A 7765-nucleotide genomic window follows, 5' to 3' on the forward strand; every position below is an offset into this window, starting at 1 on the left:
CATAGCCCCATTACCGCAGGATCTGAGCTCTTCACAATCGTTATGGTGTTTTTCCTCACAAAACCCCTGTGAGGTAAGGAATTACTGTTACAGTACTAGATACCATTGTACAAGTGGGAAACTGAGGCACAGAGAGACTATGAGCTAGTCTATGTGGCAAAGCAGTGATACTCTGACTGGCTCGCGAGCTGCAAGTGGCTATTTAATGTGTCTCCTGTAGCTCTTTGCAGCACATGATGTTAAAACACTGTGATTTAATTATTAACCAATTAGGCTGCTTTTACTATGTTATTAACCAATTGTAGAATTCTTGGTCAGTCATTTTGCTGTGATTTATAGATATATATATAGCTATGAGAGAGACAAAGTAAGTAAATGAAACAATTAATTCACACTACTGTGGCTCTTGGATAATGTTGATCGCTAATTTGGCTCCTGAACCATTGAGGTCTGAGTATCACAGCTGCAAAGGTTTTGCTGGTATAGCTAGCTATATACTGTTATTTCTATACCGGCAAAGCCCCCTAATGGAGATGCAGCGTATACTGGCCAAAGGAGTGCTTTGGACAGTATAGTTAAACCATAAACCACCTTCCCAAAAGACATATGCTGCCAGGTTCTTTTGCCTGTATAAACTGCATCTGCATGGGGGTTTTGCCACACAGCTGTTTCTCTTATTTTCCACACCCTTTACCAGCATAGTTATGCTTGCAGAACTTTGTAGTGTAGACCTGGCCTAAGTGACTTGCCTAAGTTTTAAATCCAAACCATTTTTGAGTTAACTAAGGGGTTAAAAATCAATGTCTAATTGGTTGAAAACAACATTTGTGTGTTCTAACTCAGAAATATCTGAAGAGTTTGTTTGGAGAAAATCTGACTTGTTGACTGAGGACAAGAATGCGCAACTTCAACCCCTAAGGTAATTTTGAAAACAAACAAACAAAAAAGTTATCAAAAATAAGGGTTTAGAATGAAAGTGCACTTTTGTTATGTCATAAGCCCAATACAGCTAATAGTGTTGCCATTTTTCATATCAGTGAATTATTCTCCATTAGTACATCTTATATGTTGGGACTGAGGATTGCACAGGAAAAAGTCATCTAAAACTTCTCGATGAACCTGGAGATTTTACTGCAGTCAAAAATCAGTGGCAGTGTCATCAGTCTGTTGCATTACAATGTATAGCAGAATGAAGTACTTAGTTGAAATACCAGATTTGTAATGCATTCCTCTGCTTTCTTCCCATGATTTGTTAAGACTTGAAGTTTGCTGCTCTGCTAAAAGGACACCAGAATCACAAGACTAACACCCTTGGTTATGTGCTCTAGTAACTTTCTTTAGATCATGCACATAACATAGTGGGGCAGATCTTCAGCTGGCCTAAATTGGCATAGCTCCATTAAAGTTAATACCATCTGCAGTTCTGGCACATTAGTGTAAAAGCTAACATGAAAGCAATACTAAGGTTTGGGAAATCAAGCCCACAAAAGCCAAGAGATTAGAAACCAAGGGGTGAAATCCTGACTGCACTGAAGTTTTGCTATTGACTTAAATGGTGCCAGGATTTCACCCATGTTTTTAATGTAATGTTTACTCAGCCCTTTTACACAGCTTTTATATTTTACAGTAGACACTTAATAAATGAAATAAAAATACAATAAAGTTTCTACTAAAAACAAGGGAACCGGCAATACTCTACCACCACACTGAGCTGGCTAGGTGTTGCACGCTGATATTTCTCTCCCTTCCACTGGTATTCTTGCAGGTTCATTATTGTTGAAATATTAATTTGATAATATTCTAATTGCCGTATATAACTTAATTTATATAAGAATGGATGCCAACATTTCTATTACAGTTTCCTGGATTAGTAAGGTTTAGGAATCTTTAAAACAGCTTAAAAATAATTTAATCTATGCAACAAATTCTACCCTCATAAATCATATGAGTAACTTGAGGTGAAATTTGGCCCCATCTCTGTAAATCAGGAAAAGATAGGTGTTCAAGGATGTAAGACATATGAGGAGAACGTGGCCAGAGACTGAGATGGAGTTTGGACTTTGTGTGGTCTTGGATGTAACATAATATAAAAATAAATGTGAACCCTCAGAGGAGTTTTGTGAAGTTTCTCTTTAGGGGCATAGACCTTGACCCTGCCACAGCCTTTCAGGGAAACTCTGTGGAACTAAAAGGTCATGTGGAATCAGGGGTAATCCTTGCACACTGGGCTACTGTGCCATGATCTGGCTTCAGTGATGTGTGAGGGATCTGTGTCTTCCTTTGTTTGAACCCCCTATCAATTCCAGGATAGGAGGTGGCTCCCAACAGAATGATACACAGGAAATTCCATGAGTGGCATAACCTAGATAGGGATGATTTGACCCTAAATCTCTCCCTCCTTGAGACCAAGAGTAGAGCTAACATATCTGGTTATGGCAATTTGACTAAAGATTCAAATTTGCCAGTTTTAATTACCAAGTAATTTGAAGCCCTCCTCGGAATAAATGAGATTTGAAAATGCTCCCCTAGAGTGTAATAAGTGCTACTGCCAAAAACTTTAGGACATGGGGCCTGTGCCAAAGGGAATGTGTTGTACACATTGACAGGGGGGCTTACTGACTTATTAAGCCACAAAAAAAGTACTTCAGGCTAGGGAGGCCTCTACTCGCTCATCACACTTATGGCTCTAAAACTGAAGCACAATTTAAATAAGAAAGCTGAGTGGAAGTTTGTAATATGAGTATGGAGACCATATGAACTTAATGGTAAATAGACATGTACATTATTATAAACATATAGACACTGACAGCAAAACTGGTCAGAATGGAAGTCACATCAAGTTCCAACAAACTGGTAGATGGTTTTCCAAAGCCTGGGATGTTATTGTGATGCTTCCAAGGGGTATGTAGGGTTGTGAGGCACCTCACTACAACTTGGCCTTACTGTGAGGATGTCTGTGGGTCAGCTCCCGGACTCCACCAGCCTCTGACAACACAAGCCCTACCTTCCAGGCCTCCACAGGCCTCGCTTTCTGTACAAGTTAGCAATAGGCACATACCAACTCCCGAGTTCTCCAAGCATCTCTCTTGCACTGAATGCTCACAGAACTCTCAGCTTCTCTACTCCCAAATGAAAAATACTCACCAGCTTGCTAGTTTCACCTCAGACTCACCACTGCACTTAACACCCATCACTTAGATATAGCGAAAACAAGAATGAAGTTTATGAAAGCAAATGATACTAACTCAGACTACTGAAAACAAGGAGTTACATATAAAACAAACTCACGGCACTCATTCTATAGCCTAAACATAACACACAAGACTTTCCTCTGTCTCCTACAGGCTAGCTTATTCCAAGCGTTTTTCCTAGCATTCTCAACCAGGATGGCTGAGACACTCCTTTCATAAGATCAAGCCTGCTGACAGCTTCTCTTTCCACACCAAAGGATGAAATCTTGTCCCCTCTCCACTTCTCTTACGCAGGTACAGAACATGGCCCCTTACCCCAGGAGGTCCCCGCTTCAGAGACACATCTTGGGGTTCCTTTGTCTTTGTAAATGTTCAGGTCTGTACCTGGCCCGGACAGCAAACAGACTGTCTCCAAGAACAGTCATTGTTTTTACACCAATTGAGTTGGCTCAGAGGTATACAATACATGAAGGTCTGCCAGACAGATAAGTGTTTAGTAACCCCTTCCTACCTGGAATCTGTTTCTCACCTAGTTACCTGTCTTAATTTACCTACTTTAAGAACATAACTTTCAGTAGACATACATAACTCCTTACACATTATCTGCACATCCACTTCACAAGAATCATGATTAAGGCTACAATTTAGTCACAGGTACTTTTAGTAAAAGTCATGGCCAGGTCATGGGCAATACACAAAAAATCTTGGGGGGGGGCTGTTCGGGGTGGAGTGATGGGGGCACTGCTGGGGGGGGGGCACTTGGGGCCAGCAGCACTAGCTGCCAGGGGCTGCTCTGGCTGGCCGGGGACCACTGCCCGGGGCCATCAGAGCAGCAGCTGGTGTGACTGTCCCCAGGGCTGCTCCAGCAGTGGCTGGTGTGGCTGTCCCACGGCCACCTGAGCAGCTGGCTCTGGTGCCAGCTGCTTGAGCAGGCCTGGGATCAGCCACACTGGCCCCTGCAGAAGTCATGGAGGTCACAGAACCACGATCTCCGTGACAGACACGGAGCCCTAATCATGATGACCAGTATGACACATGCTTTAAATAGAGCCCTTACATAATCTCTTTTGGTGCATCCAGGGGATCCTTGTACCCCTGTTCCAGTTGGTACCAGGAGGTTTCTGGGTCTTAATTATTAATCCTGGCCTGCCTCTCCATAAACTCAAATCCCCAGCCCTGCATAGTAGTAATTGTGCCAAAGCAGCTCTCCTCATCCATGGGGAGAGGAATAGCTCAGTGGTTTGAGCATTGGTCTACTAAACCCAGTATTGTGAGTTCAATCCTTGAGAAGGCTATTTAGGGATCTGGGGCAAAAATCTGTCTGGGGATTGGTCCTGCTTTGAGCAGGGGGATTGATTAGATGACCTCCTGAAGTCCCTTCCAACCCTGATATGCTATGGATCTCCTGCTGGGATACACAGGATTTTATCCTTTTCTGCAGAGGATTATTTGGTCCTATATTTTGCAGAATAAAACTCCAAGGAGGTTAAAATAATAATAATTAATAATACCTTCATGCCATTGAAAAATGAATGTCCATTAGGGGTTAATGGCCCATATTAAAAATACACTAGGAAATGTCCAGGCTTTATGCAATGCTTAGTTTAGATAATATCTGCAATATTTATGTGCTTGTTCTGCCGAGTAGATATTATAAAACAGAGACTCATTCATAAAATGTGGCATATGCTAGCAATGTAATCACTGTGATAGTTTTCAGCATGAATTCAGTTTATAGAGTTGTTTCATTTGAGTGAAAACTAGCCCCCTCCTCCTTTTTTTTTTTAAAATGCCTGAATGATGATATAGAATCTTTGTTCATTGTTCACACATTCAGCCACAATCAGGAAATTACAGAAGTAGATGAGATCAGAGGTTTTCACTGCTTGAGATGCCCGATGTCATCTTTTGTAGTTTAATATTGTTGCTTTTTTCTATTATGTATTTATTTACCATCACTAATGTTTAGGTCTCATTGGTCACATACTGGCACAGAAATATTAGCAGCTATAAAAGTTGCTGAAGGAACATTCTCTGTAAGGATCCTTTCCTTTGGAATGCTCTACTTCCCTGAGATCTGAATAACTCTCTTCCTCACTCCCCATTCCCCCTCCTAGCCCCAATCTTTTGACTTTCTGGATACATTGTAAATTCCACATGTCTGAGCATGAAGTGGTGGACATACGAGGTTGAGGGTGGGAAAGTGCAATGTTGATTTAATCTGTACTGGTCACATGAATGGTAAGTAAATGATGGGTGGTAGGAAGGAGAAGCACTGTTGCATTGGATGCTTTATGTTTTGTAATGCCTGTGATGGTGTTTTTAAATGTACATCAAAGGCACTCAGAGGATGGGTGCAAGGCATGTAGAGTGTCTTTTAGCATTCCCTCAATATCTGAATAAATAAATAAAACATCTTGAGGAGCAGAGCGTCATTGGTTCTGCCAATAATGTTATGCTGGAGCATGGTGGCTATCTGCAGGTGTGTCTTTGATCTATAGCCAATCACAGACAACTCTGAAGCTGATGGGAATTCTAGCCACCATTCAATGAAGATAATGGATCAAGGACGACTACGCTTGGGTGCGTGGGACACTTAAGGAAGTGGAAGCTCAGGTGATTTTCAGCAGAATGCTTCCAGTCCCTAAAGAAGGAGGGCGAAGGCATGATAAGATAATGAAGATCAATGGATGGCTCATGGATTGGTGCTATGAGGAAAGTTTGGGATGATCAATCATTGGGAAGGATTCACAGAAAGAAGACTCTTCTTGACTGATAGATTCCACTTGAGTACCTGGGGTACTAATCTTTTGGGATCAAGTCTGGCATGACTGATCAGGTCTTTAAACTAGGAGATGAAGGGAGAAGGTTGGGAGAGACTCCTGAACTCTCCACTCCTGCCATCAATACACAGGAGGAGGAAAATCAACTAAATGAAGCTATAGTAAGAGACATTGGAACACCTCCGAAGTAATAGCATGGACAGCATGGAGAAAGAAAATACAAATATTGATTGGACAATAGTCACAGTTAGTGAAAGGACTACATCTAATCCAGCTAGAAAACTGGGTGAGGTCCAAGGGAAACAATCTACACAAACGCAGAGTTTGGGCAGTTAAAGAAAGAAAGAAAGAAAGGTAATGGTGGTTGAGTAACGTACATCAAAGATACAATAAACTGTAAAGAAATAAGCAATAATATGGACAAAACAGTATCTGTTTGGGTCAAAAATCACTGTAGCGAAGGATTGTAAAAGCTGTTCTATTGCGCTAATGTTAGGGGTCTGCTATAGGCCCCCTCTCCCACCCCAGGATCAGACCCAGATATGGATAGAGATCTCTTTAATGTTATTAGAGAGAGAAGTACCACTGGGGATTGTGTCATAATGTGAGATTTTAACTTCCCATCTATAGATTCGAGACTATATGCTACTAATAGCAATAGGGCACACAGTTATTCCTGGATGTGATAGATGACAGTTTTCTTTATCAAATTGTTACCAGATGAGCTAGTAGGAGGAAATAACCTTGGATCGAGTGATCACAAGTTCATCCAGTTTAAATTAAATGGAAGGATAATCAAAACCAGGTTGTCAGCTATGGTCTGTTAATTCAAAATGGCAGACTTTGTAAAATTAAGGAAATTAGTTAAAGAAGTCAACTGGACTGAAAAGCTCAAGGACTTAAAAGCAGAGGAAGCTTTGAATGTCTTCAAATCAACTATACTAAAACTATCTGAAATTTGCATACAAGCAAGGGGGAAAAACACATGTAGGGAAAGGCTCCAGACCAAGCTGGATAAATAACTATCTGAAAAAGCTTACTAGGAGTAAGCAGCGAGCCCCCAGAACATGGAAAAAAGGGCCTGATCAGCAAAGAATGCTGTGAAGGTTAGAAAATGTAGGAATAAAGTGAGAATTGCTAAAAGTCAAGCAGAATTAGCTCTTGCCAAGGAAATTAAAATAAATAAGAGGTATATTATATAAATAAAAAGAGACTCCGGAAAGATAAGAGCAGAGTGGATGGAAAGGAGATTAAAGATAATCTAGGTATGGCCCAAAAACTGAATGGGTATATCTCACTTGATCATTGCCGGGGCCTCGGGCACAGAGGCGGATTAAGATTTTGTGGGGTCCTGGGCCACAGCAAGTTGGGGGCCCCTCCCCACGCCTTCTGCCTGCATTCCACCACCACCGCCCAGCACTCCTGCCAGGGTAATGGGGTCAGGGTGTGGGGGCTCTCTCTGCCTGCCCAGCGCTCCTACCTGGGAACAGGCTCCTGCCAGGGAGCGGGGTCAGGGCACAAGCCATAACAATATTAGAATAGCCTGCATGCAGCTTGTAAGTGGCGATATCTTTAGGATAAGGAATCCCTTCCAAGCCCAGAGCCTGTGCCCAGCTGCATGGGGGAAGGGGTGTCTCAGTGCCAGGGGGTTACTGCTCTGCTTGAAGGGGCTGTGAGCAGAGAGAGAGAAGGATAGTCTCTCCAGCAGGGAGGGAAGGGAGCAACCCTGTTCTGGCCTGGCCCCCTGGGAGAGACTGGCGGGATCCTGTCAGGGCTTTGCCCAGCATCACC

This window comes from Mauremys reevesii, linkage group 1 (assembly GCF_016161935.1).
Source record: "Mauremys reevesii isolate NIE-2019 linkage group 1, ASM1616193v1, whole genome shotgun sequence".
Lineage (NCBI taxonomy): Eukaryota > Metazoa > Chordata > Testudines > Geoemydidae > Mauremys > Mauremys reevesii.